This window comes from Mixophyes fleayi, chromosome 10 (assembly GCF_038048845.1).
Source record: "Mixophyes fleayi isolate aMixFle1 chromosome 10, aMixFle1.hap1, whole genome shotgun sequence".
NCBI classification, from domain to species: Eukaryota; Metazoa; Chordata; class Amphibia; order Anura; family Limnodynastidae; genus Mixophyes; species Mixophyes fleayi.
This window is the reverse complement of record NC_134411.1, coordinates 36,355,510-36,370,384: the sequence shown is the minus strand read 5'-3', so window position 1 is coordinate 36,370,384 and position 14,875 is coordinate 36,355,510. Positions and strand designations below refer to the sequence as shown.

The 14,875-nt window shown below is 39.5% G+C and overlaps 1 protein-coding gene and 1 long non-coding RNA gene across 8 annotated transcripts in view; one reads left to right on the top strand and one right to left on the bottom strand.

Moving 5' to 3' along the window:
- LOC142104006 (uncharacterized) overlaps positions 1–14,875 on the bottom strand; it is a 246,263-nt gene that overhangs the window by 42,377 nt on the left and 189,011 nt on the right. For all 4 annotated transcript variants that reach the window (XR_012679486.1, XR_012679489.1, XR_012679488.1 and 1 more), the window contains one exon: positions 1,036–1,172. This is a non-coding gene — a long non-coding RNA (uncharacterized LOC142104006). The remainder of the gene's footprint in view (positions 1–1,035; positions 1,173–14,875) is intronic.
- The window catches only part of NELL1 (neural EGFL like 1), a 474,045-nt gene that overhangs the window by 416,626 nt on the left and 42,544 nt on the right, over positions 1–14,875 (top strand). The window lies entirely within an intron of this gene.

Below are 14,875 nucleotides of genomic sequence, written 5' to 3'. Positions count from 1 at the left end.
GGGGCCAATATGCAGCCTATAATGTAACTAGTAGTCAGTGACATCACTGACGGCTGCAGCCATGATTACGGTTTTTGGTATTGTATATTCAGACCTTTTGTTTCTTTCTCTACACAGTAATATACGGTGTGTTTGTGGCAAAAATATTTGTGTTTATATTGTGGGGAGGGAGCCTGGGGGGCAATCGTGGCAAAAAAAACCCAAAACATTTCTTTGTAGGATTTCTGTAATAAACTTCAAAAATAAGATTGATAATGTTATAAATGTGAACCTTTTTACCTGTATTATTCAAAAGCAGTCTAATAGGTACTGTATTACTGACATTTTCTATGCAGCTTGTGTTCTGTGTCTTAAATCCACGCTAATCCCTAAAACCTCGCGTAGCTTTCCATGCATACTTCCGAGTAGCTGAAACGTGCGCCACAAGTACGGTGTCTTGGAGCATGCTGGGAAATAGCATTTCAAGCAGGTAATTAAATTCATGATATACTCTGCTGAACAATTTATCAAACCCGTAATAATGAAACAAAAGAACACCTAGTTACTGTGTTATGAGAACGCAATTATACATTCCTGTGTAGCGATTACAGTTGTAGAATCTAATTACAGAAGGATGTTGTATTCAGTGTGGTATCTGTGTATAGAAGTGTTGTGCCGCTTCCCTTTGTAACATTAATATATAGAAAAATACCAAAAAGTATCATGCTGACACCCTTCAAATTTGAAGTTGAGTTGAATCAGTCCTCTGGGCTCCAACGTGAGCATTTTTAATTAGAGCAACATTTCACACTCTGCGTATTTGTATAAACTCCCGTGTGAGATTATTCGTGACAAACCGTGAAACATTTTTGCCATTTGAATTACCCAGGTATGACGGGAAAGTAATTCATTTCAAGGGTCAGCGAGTCATTTACATGACAAATGGCGTTGTGTTTGTATCGGGTATCTGGAGCCGCTCGGAGAAATGATCGGCCGGATTTCTGCTGTATTAATAATACATTTTCACTTTGTAAAGCTGGTTTGCCAACAGCTCACCTGACCTTTTCTAATGTGCTTCTGAGTAAACAGGTTCATTAACATCTGAATTACGCCGAAGTTGGGAAGTTGTAGCGGACAGAATTTCACCTGTCATCTGCTCTCTCAGGAACCAGTCAGTCACAGTCGGAGTATGTCTAAAATACCAACAGAACAGATGGAAACATCATTTGTGCTAACGTACCCTTGCTATTTCTTATATTTTTTATATCTTTGTTACTGTGCAATTCACAACACAGAAACACAATGTTTTGATGGACGCGTATAATAGCCGTTTGAGCAGTTGCGTTTATGTATAACAGACAGAGAATTGCAGGGAAGGTGGCATTGCAAATCTGGTCATGCCCCCCTTCCCCCCCGCTGCCGATGTGAGACAATTAACAAAGTCTATTTAACGGTTGTGATCGGCCTAGGCTATAATACACCCATAACGCCCCCCAACCACCACCAATGTATACATGAATATTCAAGAGTATTCTCCAGCAATCCAGATTTAGACAGATAGTTCCATTCTCTCTCCTGCTTGTTCTTGCAACTATGTTGTCAACTATTCGGCTTCTGTAAAGTTGGGGTCCTGTTTTGAAAAAATGCAAAAATTGGATTGTAATGCAAGAATGTTAACAAACCCTGAATGATTAGGCTCTTAAGTTCCAACACAACACTCCATTATGGCCAGATAAATCTACCCCATAGTACAGACATATATAGGCAATGTATGGACATTTGTGATCAAAGAGCTACAATCTAATGCAAACCTCTATTAGCCCCATCTCACTAGTATTTAGCATTTTAGTGACCATAAAGAGAATCCATGTAACCGCCACACAATGTAGAGGTCATTACCCACCTTTGGACCCAGCACCCCAGTCTATTAGTTGATCAGATCCTGCAAGTATGAATTATAGAGCTTGCAGACTAAGCCAGATACTGATTTTTACATCTAGGATACAGGTGCTACAAACATGCAGGACTAGAACGGATATTGAGAATTGCATCCAGCACACAGTACAAATAAGTGGTACTATGCTATTTTCCACACATTCATAAAAAAATAACAGATACTGAGGATTCCATATGAAATGCAGGAGAACTTGTTCTGTACAAATTGTCTCTAAGGATGACACTGGAACTTTCTTGCAGAACAAAAGAAGTGGTACTGTGCATTCTTCATGTACCTAAAATAGGAATAGGAAGAATAACAAAAGAGTAGGTGATGTGCGTACTTCTTTAGTAGAGGAAAGAAAATATGTCATGTATGGAATTATGGTCATAACATGCAAACAAAATAACTGTAAACCAAGTGTGCAATGAGAATTCTAGAGCCTTATTGAACATGTGGTATTGAATATAAAAGACATTTATTTATAACATAATAATAATATTGCCGGGTGTATATAGTATGTATATGCAATAGCCCTTTTATGAGTTAAACATTGCACCTAATGATCAATGCACTGTTATTAACAAAATAAAATAGGCAGGAAGCGTTAGTTACCACGAACTACCGGGAAAAAAAAAACCACACCCGGAAAATTTGGCATATTTTTTAAATCTTTAAAGAGATCTGGTTTTGGATAAACCAATTTGTAGATGGTGCTTTGAGCGCTATGTCCTAAAAATAACTGAGGACCCCCGATACTCCTTTCACCCGGGAGAGAGCATGAAATCTTTCCGCACACACTATTCAATTGTCAAATGTCGGCAGCAGAGATGGAACGACGTTCGCTCTTCTGTGCCCGTGCGTCGGGGGAGCTGTGGCGTAGCAGGCGGTCACCACTTTCATACAGCGCATGGAGATATTTTATCTACTCTCTTGGGTGGAAGGAGCAACAGAGGACTACAGAGGTTTTTTAGAAACATATTGCATAGGACACCGTGGGCCAAATTCATTAAGGAGAGCAAACCAAAAATAACAGGAGTAAGTTTGCACCTTGGCAAAACCATGTTGCATTGGAGGGGGAGTAAATTTAAAATGCGGGGACAGATTTATAGTTGGGGTAGGGCATGTTCTAGGTCAACTTTAAATTTCAGTGTAAAAATAAAACTATCAAGTATTTGTGTCCTACATGAAAAAGCAGCCAGTATTTAACTTATGTGCAAAATAAAAAACTAATTTGCTCCCCTTACATTGTAACATGGTTTTGTCCAGGAGCAAACTTACTCCCTTATTTTACTTTGCTTTCTTTAATGAATCAGGCCCTATGTTTAAAGTATTTTCCCCAAAACATGATAGGTACTGTTTAACAGTCTCTGTACAGGATCCCTCCATCCCTAAAATAAATGAAAACTGCTTATATCCTACAAAGTGCTGACAATGAGTGATTGTTGTTGATCAATTAAAAAATTGCCCCTGTTTTGACCGGGTTCGAGTCAGTTCATACATTTGCGTACGGTGTTGAGTACATTAAAGCTTCAATTAATACATGTTAACATTTTTTGATGTCGAACCCCATACTTTGAATACAGTAGTGTTAGTCATATATATATATATATATATAATATAAATGTCTAGTGGCGTGTGTTAGTCTGTCTGTGTGTGGAAAAAATAAAACCAAGCTGCAGCACCACCTGCTGGGCGGAGTTATACACTGACCTACTAAATTCTTAGTGTGTGTGGAAAAAAAAATTCAGAAAGGGCTGAAATTTGGTATACTAAGATGTTTTTAATTTGTTAATTTAATTTGTTAATTGTAAAAAGTGTTTATAAATATTTAAACAAAATATATATATATATTTCTTGAAGGAGAAGTGACAGTTGGGAGTGGTTGGTGGTTGCCGGGGGTGACAGTGGGGAGTGGTTGGTGGTTGAGGCCTGGGCTATGGCCCAAATGCATGACAAGAACCTTTTTAACACCTTAAGTAGCTTGATTTGACTAGAATACATGAGTATCATGCACGGGTTAACTTGTGTGTGTGTATATATATATATATATATATATATATATATAAATATATATATATAAAACGGCTACAATGCATACGGTAATTGGGAGTTCCAATTTCAAATCACCAATTCAAGTGGGGCCAGTTGTACCGTGAAAATGTTCATGGCCATCGAACCATTGAAGTTCGGTCGAATTTGTAACAGGTTCAAAATGTTAAACATTACCGCAGTAAGACAGTTTCACTCCTCTTCTCATCCATGTTAAAAATAGGTTAGGGGGGAAATCAGTTTGTAATACCTTGTGGCGTTTACATGGTTAAGAACAAAATCACCTATTCTGCATTCTCCTTATCTAACTAAGAAATACAGGATTGCATTTTCCTTTTCCATGTGGCTTGAATAAGGAACGTTATCAGCCTGGACAGACATGGAGTGAACAGTAATATCTGTAAATAGGACTTCCAGGTATTACTGAATGGACAGCAATTCCATATACCAGGCGTGAGCGTGATTTGATAGTGTTGCTGTGACCGAGCGCTAGTTGTATTTATACTTGTCACATTTTATTCATTGCAGTAGATTTAGTGACCTCCCAGTAATACCCCGCACAATCTGGCCTTCTGAATGGAATATTGGCTTTTAATTTGCGGCTACATTTTCTGGGTGGCTTGAAGGAAACGATCTTCACTTTTCGCCATATAACTCCGAGCTGGACTAAGTGTAGACTGTAGATGAGTAATGACCAAAGACCTTGCTCTGTGTTCTCGTCTGAAAGATGTATTATATGTATTTACTGAACGAAGCAATGTTAAAGTAATTTAACATTGGCCTAAATGGAAATGACATATCCAAAGTAGCAGGGATCTGTGTTGAAATCAATATAGCTCATAAAACCTATGTTTCTGGGGGATGAAACATTTCTTCAAGGCTTTGAAACCAGTTAGTTGTAACAAGTGCTGACAATTTCTTGGTGTGTTTCATATATACCCGCGTGAGCAACATGATCAGTGGAGTAGGTAGCTCCAGCACCCTGGTGTGAAATTTGAGTTGGACTTTGTCCCCCCCCTGCCATCCAGAAGCTTCTATTATTGGGGTTCTCATGGGGAGCGTTACACAGAGATGTCATAACTCTACAGAGACTCCTAGAAAGGCTAAATAGGCCATGCTGGTGTTTCCATGGTCTTAAAGAGAGGGATAGGACCATGATGAGCTGAGATCACATATATCTTATTGAGATTACAGTGGGGCCCTCACCGAACTTGGGACCCGATGCAATAGTTACTGCTGTATTGCAGAACATAATATTTTGCAAGACCTTAATAAATGGCTCCTACAAGGGGACAGCAAATGATATTTGTGAATAAGTACCATGTTACATTATGGACCCAGTCTGATGAGCGGGTCAGTCTGTAAGGCAACTAATTCATTTTCTCTGCTTTTACGGATTTTGTTTGTTTTACCGCTAACATGTTTCTACGAAGGTGTTACTACATCTATGTGAGATAATTTCTGCAAGCAGAGGGAGTGTTTTCCGTTGTCTAGTGGCAGGTCTGACTCTCTATCCTGCTCCCACCATGCACTGCTCCTCTACCTTATCCATCCTGCTCCACCATGCACTGCTCCCCTACCTCACTCCATCATCCTGCTCCCACCATGCACTGCTCCCCTACCTCACTCCATCATCCTGCTCCCACCATGCACTGCTCCTCTACCTTATCCATCCTGCTCCACCATGCACTGCTCCTCTACCTTACTTCCCCGTCCTGCTCACACCATGCACTGCTCTTCTTCCTTACTTCTCCATCCTGCTCCCACCATGCACTTCTCCTCTACCTTACTCCATCATCCTGCTCCCACCATGCACTGCTCCTCTACCTTACTTCTCCATCCTGTTCCACTATGCACTGCTCCTCTACCTTACTCCATCATCCTGCTCCGACCATGCACTGCTCCCATACCTCACTCCATCATCCTACTGCCACCATGCACTGCTCCCCTACCTTACTCCCTCATCTTGCTCCCATACCTCACTCCATCATCCTACTCCCACCATGCACTTCTCCTCTACCTTACTCCATCATCCTGCTCCCACCATGCACTGCTCCCCTACCTTACTTCCCCGTCCTGCTCCCACCATGCACTGCTCTTCTTCCTTACTTCTCCATCCTGCTCCCACCATGCACTTCTCCTCTACCTTACTCCATCATCCTGCTCCCACCATGCACTGCTCCCCTACCTTACTTCCCCGTCCTGCTCCCACCATGCACTGCTCTTCTTCCTTACTTCTCCATCCTGCTCCCACCATGCACTTCTCCTCTACCTTACTCCATCATCCTGCTCCCACCATGCACTGCTCCCCTACCTTACTTCCCCGTCCTGCTCCCACCATGCACTGCTCCCCTACCTTACTTCCCCATCCCTTGAACAATAGAGCAGTGTGAGGATGAATGCCTCTCTATATGCTTAAAGTTTAAATTGTAATTATTTCAAATTTAATTGGTTGGAAAATTATAATATGACTGAGCCCCTTTGTATATAAAATCCCCCAGTCTTTACGTTAAAGTTGGCTCACCTCATAACTACCTGTAAATAATGACCTACACACGTTCCTTCCAGGGCCTCCAGACTATTTCATAACTCATACACTTTGCTAACCAAGCAGCTGTGTCTTCCTCATGCCTGCTCATTGTGTTACCTCTGGCCATCACAGAAGATAACATTTCCAGCGTCTAGCAATATGTTTCCTACCGTAGGCTGCTGCTAGCGCCACCATCTCCTCCCCGCTGTGCGTGAGGGTTTGCCATGGACTGTACAGCGGAGGCCGGGAATGGCTATCGGCATATTTGGCATTTCGCATCTGCAGCCTGCCAAATCTTTCCATTGATCTCGTATCTTAGACAGCTCCGCCATAACTGCGGGGAGGCAGTCTGATCATTACACCCTCGGAAAACATCTAAAATATAGATTTTATCAGCCACATACTACACTCGTGGAAAACTAGGCTGAAAGCACAGAGAAAATAAACTGCTTTTCTTACCCACATATACGCTGCTCGGTCATATTTGTTGTCACGTACTAATTAATGTGCTGCATATGTGAAATCACAGTATTAACACAGCTAAGGGGGGATTATATGGTCACTAAAAGGTATAAATGCCTTTATTAATAACATTCACAAACATATAGGTAAAAGTCCCCATAACATGATATAATATACATTGTATATCCTAAGCAGCAGTCCACAAGCTATTCTCCTCTGTTATCAACCATTTTTTCGCTGCAGGTGTCTAAGAGTGCAGCACTCTTCAATGTGATTACTGACAGGAAGTATGGTGTGTGTAGGACAATATCTTCCCCCACAACTTTTGTTGGAATGTTGTCAGTTCTGATAAGATCCTGACATACGTATTTGGGAAATAATATCAGTAGGTCTCATATATGCTATCTTGTATTATAGGTTTAGTGTTTTAGGTTCCTTTAACAAGCACCCATAGTCTCCAAAGGAACAGTGGAAGCACCGTTTTATGCTTTGCCCCCACTATATGACTGTACGAGAATTATATTTACACAATATATAATGAAACAGCGTGGCTAAATTCACCCCGGAGTGATTTACAGTTAGCGAAACGTACAGCAAATGCATAGTAATCGGTATACGTGAACAACTTCTATGTTTGGTTTAGTCTCTGCAAAAATAAATTGATGCTTTAAAATAAAAATACAAAATTCTGTGACACTAAACGCAATTACAGATTCTCCTTCCCAGAGATTGCTGTTTAAACTTACATTTAGCACACTTTACAGTCAGACGCCGGCAGACAGAGCCTAGGAGTGGTAAAGCTTTAACCTTCTCCAGACGCGGAGTTTATCAGAGGCAATAGAGCAAAAATATACTCTGGCAAGATCCCAAGTTCGATCCGACCGTAAACACCAGCTGCGGTTTACTCTGCCGGCCTAGGACAATTTGGACGTTGACCGTATAAGTGATTACTGTTTCTGGCCCAATTCAACCATTTCACTGGCAGTTCTCAAACCCTGCACAAATTATTAAAATGAGAGTATGATAGGACTAATAAGGACGGAATGAGGATACTCTGCTGAATAATAGTCGATAAAAACACATTCAGGAGTCGGTTGCTCTGCGGGGCTGTTTGCTGAATTTTGAGTAGGCAATAAGATCACAGTATTTTATTATCCGTTTATGTATTTATCATTACAGAATGTTGCACATTCTGAAAATAAGGTATCAAAAGTGACCTATGGGTATTGCATCTGTGAAATGTGCATTTTGTACAGCAAGGTGTCTGCATTATCTATTACAGTTCTTCGTGGACACTGTATATAGCATGGCTTTAAGTCATATATATGGATCCATATCCAAATGACCCTCTTTCTTAAAATTTGTCCCTATTTTGGGTCTAAAGTACAGTCTTGTATACATCATGATTCAGTGGCTGCGAATCAAGAGTCATGTAAGACCACAATTTTTGCAAAACAATATTTACCTATATGTTTGGGGCGAAAATTGTGTCAAGCCTAAATCGAGCTCATTCAGTTTTTTTATTTTCTGTCTTGCATCACTCTGGAATAGTGAGGCTGTGTAGGACAATGTAGAATGTCTGAGCCTGACGTACTTGCAGTATCCTAGGTAACAGAAATGCTGTGTATAGTTTTGATATAGTCGTACGTGGGGGCTTGGCCAGTACAGCCACACAGCAAGTTTGAAAGGGAACAACTGACGCACTGAACTCCACTGTTTTTTGGATCCCTATCAGCGGCCTTTGGTCTGTAATGGTCTGGTCCGTGACTCCTACCTAAGCAGTGAACATCTTGAAGTCTTTGTTATCTGACAGCGTAACCTTGGTACAGACGAGTTAAAGATATATATTTCTGTACTAAGGCCAAACGGCTTTAGCATATGGTAAATTAATGAGCACCGAAGCAGCGCAGGAGCTAAACTAATTTAATGAGAGAATGAGCAGAAGAAAATAACTTAAACCTAGAGACTGCTTCAATTACTGTATCTTACAGAATCCCTCTGACTGCTCAGAAAGAGAACCAGCTCGTCTTACAGAGCCGCTCTTAACCCAAAGTCCAAAACAAGGATTGTCTGGCTTCATAAAAGGAGCAAATAGTTAAAATTGATAAGTGAATAAAAATTCTGTAAAAAAAATTCTATTTGTGAATCAAAATTGCAGATAAAACTGCATGGCTTTGCTTCCTCCTAGTAGTATATATGAACACATCCGGCGCTACCACTAGGCAACCTATGGACAGTGACCCTAGGGCTTACGGGACACCTAAAACACTGAATGACTGAACTAATACCACTCATTAAGCTTCTGACTTGGAGGAGCGATTACCCGGCACCTTCCTACCCGGGAAGCTGCCAGCTTGTGCCGCTTCACCATGTCGGTGATTGGTTGTGGTATTGTGGAGCTGGGTTATGTCGTGACAGACCGGCGGCACCCTCACAGACCAACACAGAGGAAAAGAGGATTTGGAGGAACTTAGAGCACTTACACTGGTTTTTCCTCCACTATTAGCTCCTGGCCACTGGATGATATTTTTGGGATCGTCACGGAACCTTTACTCACTAAATTATTTATGATTTCATAGGTATCCAAATATTATCAATGTTTGTCACAATATATACAGTATATATATATTAATTACATTGGTCTAAGAGGGCTATTTGCCACAACTCTCCTGCATAGAGACAGGCAATTCTTCAGGTACAGGCTGCAGATAGGATTAAGTTCTTACAGACTAAGGGGTATATTTACTTAACTGCGGGTTTGAAAAAGTCTAATGAGGTACTTAGACCAAAGGGAGGGGTTTCCTGTATTTATACCTGTATTGGTCCATTGTGTAGTGCGATCGATGTCAGCTAGTTGGCCGGTGACTGTGCCCAGCCAGAGATAGGGTCGTCTGGTGTCATCCTGACAAAAGTGTGCTGTCTTATTGGTGATATGAACAATAAAAGCACCATTTATTCAAGCAAGAAGTTATTGCGTCTGTCATCTGCAGGGATCAGCATCACAATATATTTTATATATATATATATATATATATATATAAATTTATTTTTGTAGCTAATAAATTAAATGTATATGAAAACATATAGCAATGTAGATATATTTATATAATGAACAGCATACACATCTGACTCTGGATGAATGCAGATACCATAAATATGATTACAAAATCAGCGATTACATTACAATATGCCCACATTACCATGGACTTCATGAAGGGATCTCTGGATTCACCCTACATAATGGCTGCTCATACATGTAGAATAGGAGCTATCTACACAGCATGTAAACAGCTATAACAATAATCTATCAAAAATACTGATGAGCCCCAATACGGGTGAAACAGTCTACCTGTATATGGATACTCTGTATATTTCTTTGTTGATTCATTTCTTGCTCGGAATAGCCAGCAGGTAAAGCATTGACCTGATGGTCCATCATGTTATCATCATGTACCAAAAGTCTCCTAGAGAAGTATTCCATATTTCATGTTTTTTGTGAGATTGTCTCTGTAGCGGTTCACGTACTTAGTCTTTTATTATTATTATTCCCAACTTGTGTATGATCGTAAACCAGTTAATAGTTCTATATCTTACAGCTTTGCAGACAGATACTAATACAGATTATTTTAGTTTCCTAACCTCTTTAGAGATCTTACGGAGCATTGTTTTGCCACAACTATGGCTCTTTCACAAACATGACTGGAGATATTCTGTGGAATATAATATATACAAACCAGAAATAGCAACAGAACTGGATTTATTTTCATCCTGTACTTGCTGAACATTCTCAGACCTGAAAGGGTTGTTTTGTTGGCCAACGCTCCAGTTTCCCTTTGTTGGGGTATAATCCACTGTTACTTGTACTGAGTCACAGAAGCAACAGCTTTAACTGGAGAAGAGAGTGATCAGGGCTGGTATACTTAAGTTGGGTTCATTCTACTAGCCCAGGAGGTGTGGTGTAAATGTGGCCCCTGATTGGATATCCTTCTCTCCAATCAAATCATTCTTACACTTTTAGCCTGGGCAGTTTAAATCTCCCACCCAGTTCACTGATGACAGCTCCTCTCCCAGCTATCAAACTCCTCTTCAGGGTCTCCCTTCTGGCAACAAAAGGGGGTCCACCAAAGAACTCTATGGAGCGTCTTAACTAAAAGGGAGAGATTGTTCTAAAAATGGATACTCATTTAAGAAACATAATTTCTTATGAAAAAAACCGTTGAAAACATATTTAAAGAAAAGGTTGAAAATATGTGACACACACATTCCTGGTTCCACTGCAGTTTTCCTGAAACGATTTACAGTAAATCGATGGGATGTTGCCTCTGTAGGCATTTTTTAATCTGCCACTCGGAGGCATGCAGAGATAATACATTGCCAGATACCCTGCTGTGTTAGAAGTTTGAAGTCGTCTCCTAATGTTAGCACAATCACTCTTATTTACACTGCATGTATGTATTTTACACTGTCTATTAAAGCATTAGCTGAAAGAAGTGGCAAGTGGATTAGACCACACGCAGCTCCAGCTGCACACAGTCTATATTCTACAAATGTGTTGTATATATTGGTAGATATTTCTGGGACCATCACTGTTATTGCTCCTTAGAATTCAACTATTCTGTAATATGAACTGCACTTAGGGCAGCAGTTTAAAGTACTGATCTCTTCCGGTTTTGCCTTATTGGCTTTTCACAGATCACATTAATTTTGTTGTAAATTCTAAAAAGAAATGAAATATCTAGAAAACGATATAAGTTCTTTCTCTCCATTAAAAATACCCTGTTTAGCTTGTGTTTGCCCTTAAATGCTAATATTTTATGGCATTAACCTTCGTTTTCATCTTGATGGCTGGAAAATGTGGATTTGTTAGCGAGAGCCAACAAGAAAAGAAACAAATGACATTATCTAAAAACTGTGAGCCATTTCCTTCAGAAGATACATAACGATTTCACGACCATCTGGCTGGTTGAGGGAATCCAGTATCCAGCCTCCACCTCAGCTGTCAGCTCGGCAGCCGTACGTACTGACTCAATGAGCCTTCCAACTGGCAGAACACAGGGAGAGGCTTGAAGGACTTATTGCAATGCTGGAGAGAGAGAGAGATTGCAATTATGAATATTATTGATTTTAATGCGATTGGGACATGGTAGGTTTTTCTGATGTAACAGGCCGCTATGAACTTGTTTTAAAGGATATTTTGTTTTTAGGTTAACAGTTAACCATTTTTTTTGATGGCAGAAGTGCTTCTGAACGTGATAAAGTAGCGGAGAAATACAGACTTTTTGTCAAATGGTAGTCAGGGGGCTGAGATCCCTGCAACCATCTTGCTGGCACTTGTAGTTATTCAGCAGTTAGGTAGCCACGGGTGCCATAAAGCCTTCCATTTGCCAATGGAATGGGAGATGAAGAGCATTTAATGACACCTCCGGGGTTTATAATTCTGCCCCTCAATTGCCACCAGAGGGTAACAGACAGAGGTACTCTGCCTCGCTTGGCATCATTAGTCTGCCTTGTTCCCATCCCCATCTTTGAGGATGGATAAGCCCTGGACTGGAGGATGATTCTCTTACCTACTCCTTTCATTAGTTACAGTCAGGCAAAGCCCCCATTATCAGGCAGTTAGATTGTCCTGTCCTCTATCTCCTCCATGACGATGGTTGGATTGGCGTTACCCCAGACGGCCTGCGCGGAAGAGCTGTGGTCTTGCGTTCACGTCCATCCATAGTTTTTTTTGTGTAGCGTTTATATTTATTCGCGTGAGTGTCCTCTGCTTTTCTCAAACGGTCCAAAGACATACTGTCAGGTAAGTTGGCGATTGGTATACTTAGCCCTGTGGTCTGGAAATTAGAAATGCTCCACTGGGGTAGAGACTGATGTAGAAATAATCAGAAAAGGACATTATGGCGGTGATTGATCCAGGGAATTTATCTGATTGTCATTTTGGGGTTCAGGAAGGGTTTTATTTACTTGTTCATACCGCTATCCCAAACGAGTGCTGCATTGCAACGCGTTTCGCAATATTCTCCCCCTTCCCCTTCAAAAGACAATCCGGAACACCTATATTTAAATTAAATCTTGATTTTTATATTTTACATGTTATTTACAGTAGCGGCTTTCTTATTGTGGCATTTCTAATTGTTGACAATTAGCTTGAGAATGTTCAAAGCCTTGTGCTGGATAAAAGGAATATTTAATCTGCCTATCCCATATAGCCGAGAACTCAACCGTCCTACAACCGATAGCACTAGTCAGGATTATCAGCATCTACAGAGAGCTAGCATGCTACCGTTATAAAATGCCTTTTCTTATTAGATATATTATATTTATAGTGCATCTGAAAATAAAATGTTTTATATACAAAACCGATAAAAAATAAATAAAATTGTATGGATAAGACTTTGCCAAGTTCTGCTGAATAGAAAGGTAATTTTAAGCTCAATTTATTTTAGCAATTATAAAATAATTGCTTCAGTAAATAGCTAATTCTATCAGAGCCACAAAAATAAGATATTTCTGAAAAAGGTTACGGTGCAGAGAGCCTTAAAGAACTAGACAAGACAACTATTTAATTCAATAACACACAACCCTATTCATAGAGATTTTAAACGCAGTTATGATTTCTCTAGCAATTACATTTTTTCAGTAATTAGGAAGATATTTTTTGTTACCATCTCTAAAACGGTGACAAACACAGCAATTTGCATTTAAAAAAAGAAAACCAGTGATTTCAGGCAATTATCTTTTTTATTTATGCATTTTGAATTGGGGAATTTGTACATATTGCAAACTTGGTATTGGGAGATAAACGTGTGTACTTAAAAAAAAAAAAAAATAGGATACGGTTTTCATTTGTTACATTTTATTTTATAGATTGTTTTAATCCTTTTTGCGTTTTTATTTGTTGCATTTTATTATATATACTTTTTTTTTATTCTTTTGTGTTTTTATTTTCTTGTATATTTTTTTTTACATTATTTTGTGCCCTTCTTTGCATTTTTATAGTTACAGATCTTTAAAATAGCCCTATGTTCATCCAAAGCATTTTTGAAGACCAATTTATTTTTTTTACTCCATTAATCCATTTGGAACCTATGTCCTTCTAATATGACATCACCGTAACCTCGTTTCCCCAGTTATTATCTCTGTCTTACACTCTCGGAAGAAAATCCCCCCAGCAAACAAAGGCATGGTACTTTCATATCAGAAAACAATAATAATGAGAAATTTGATTGCTGAAGTGAGTAGTAATGGAATGGAGGAACCACTAGGAAAATCCAGAGTTTGACCTTTTCCTGCTGATAATGGCTGTGTCCTTTCAAGGGTCTCTATTCCCCGAGATATCTCTGCTGGGTTTTCCTTCTTGAAATGGAATGTGCTTTCTATGCGGAGATAAGAGATTACACTCTGTAGCCTACTTGATGCAATGTCATCAATATAACGACGGTGAGGATAGTTTGCTATTGTGAGGCACTGCAATTGTAATGGAACGAACCGAAAAATAATATTGCTTAGAGTTTAGATGTAACAATGTGTTTTTCTAATGTGCAACAATGTATTGTACATACAGAATTGAGTTCCTGCTGTGAGAACAACATAAAAAAGGTTACAATTACATTTTAAGACACAATGTAACTTACATCGCTCTCACCGCCTTCCTGTGAATATATTACTTTATGGAATTTGCAAGGGAAATAATTTTTTCTTTTCTTTATTCATTGATGAAGACTGACATTTCATAGGCTTTTCCTCTATTATTGTACGCAACTGGAAGGTGTTTTATGATCCATACCTCATATTTAAATTTTAAATCCTTCTGATGACAGCTCACGCTCTGGAACAATCTGATTCAAGTCATTTATTTAATTTGGGCCAATTATTTGAATGTTATTGGAATCAGCCAAATTCATAACCATCGTGTG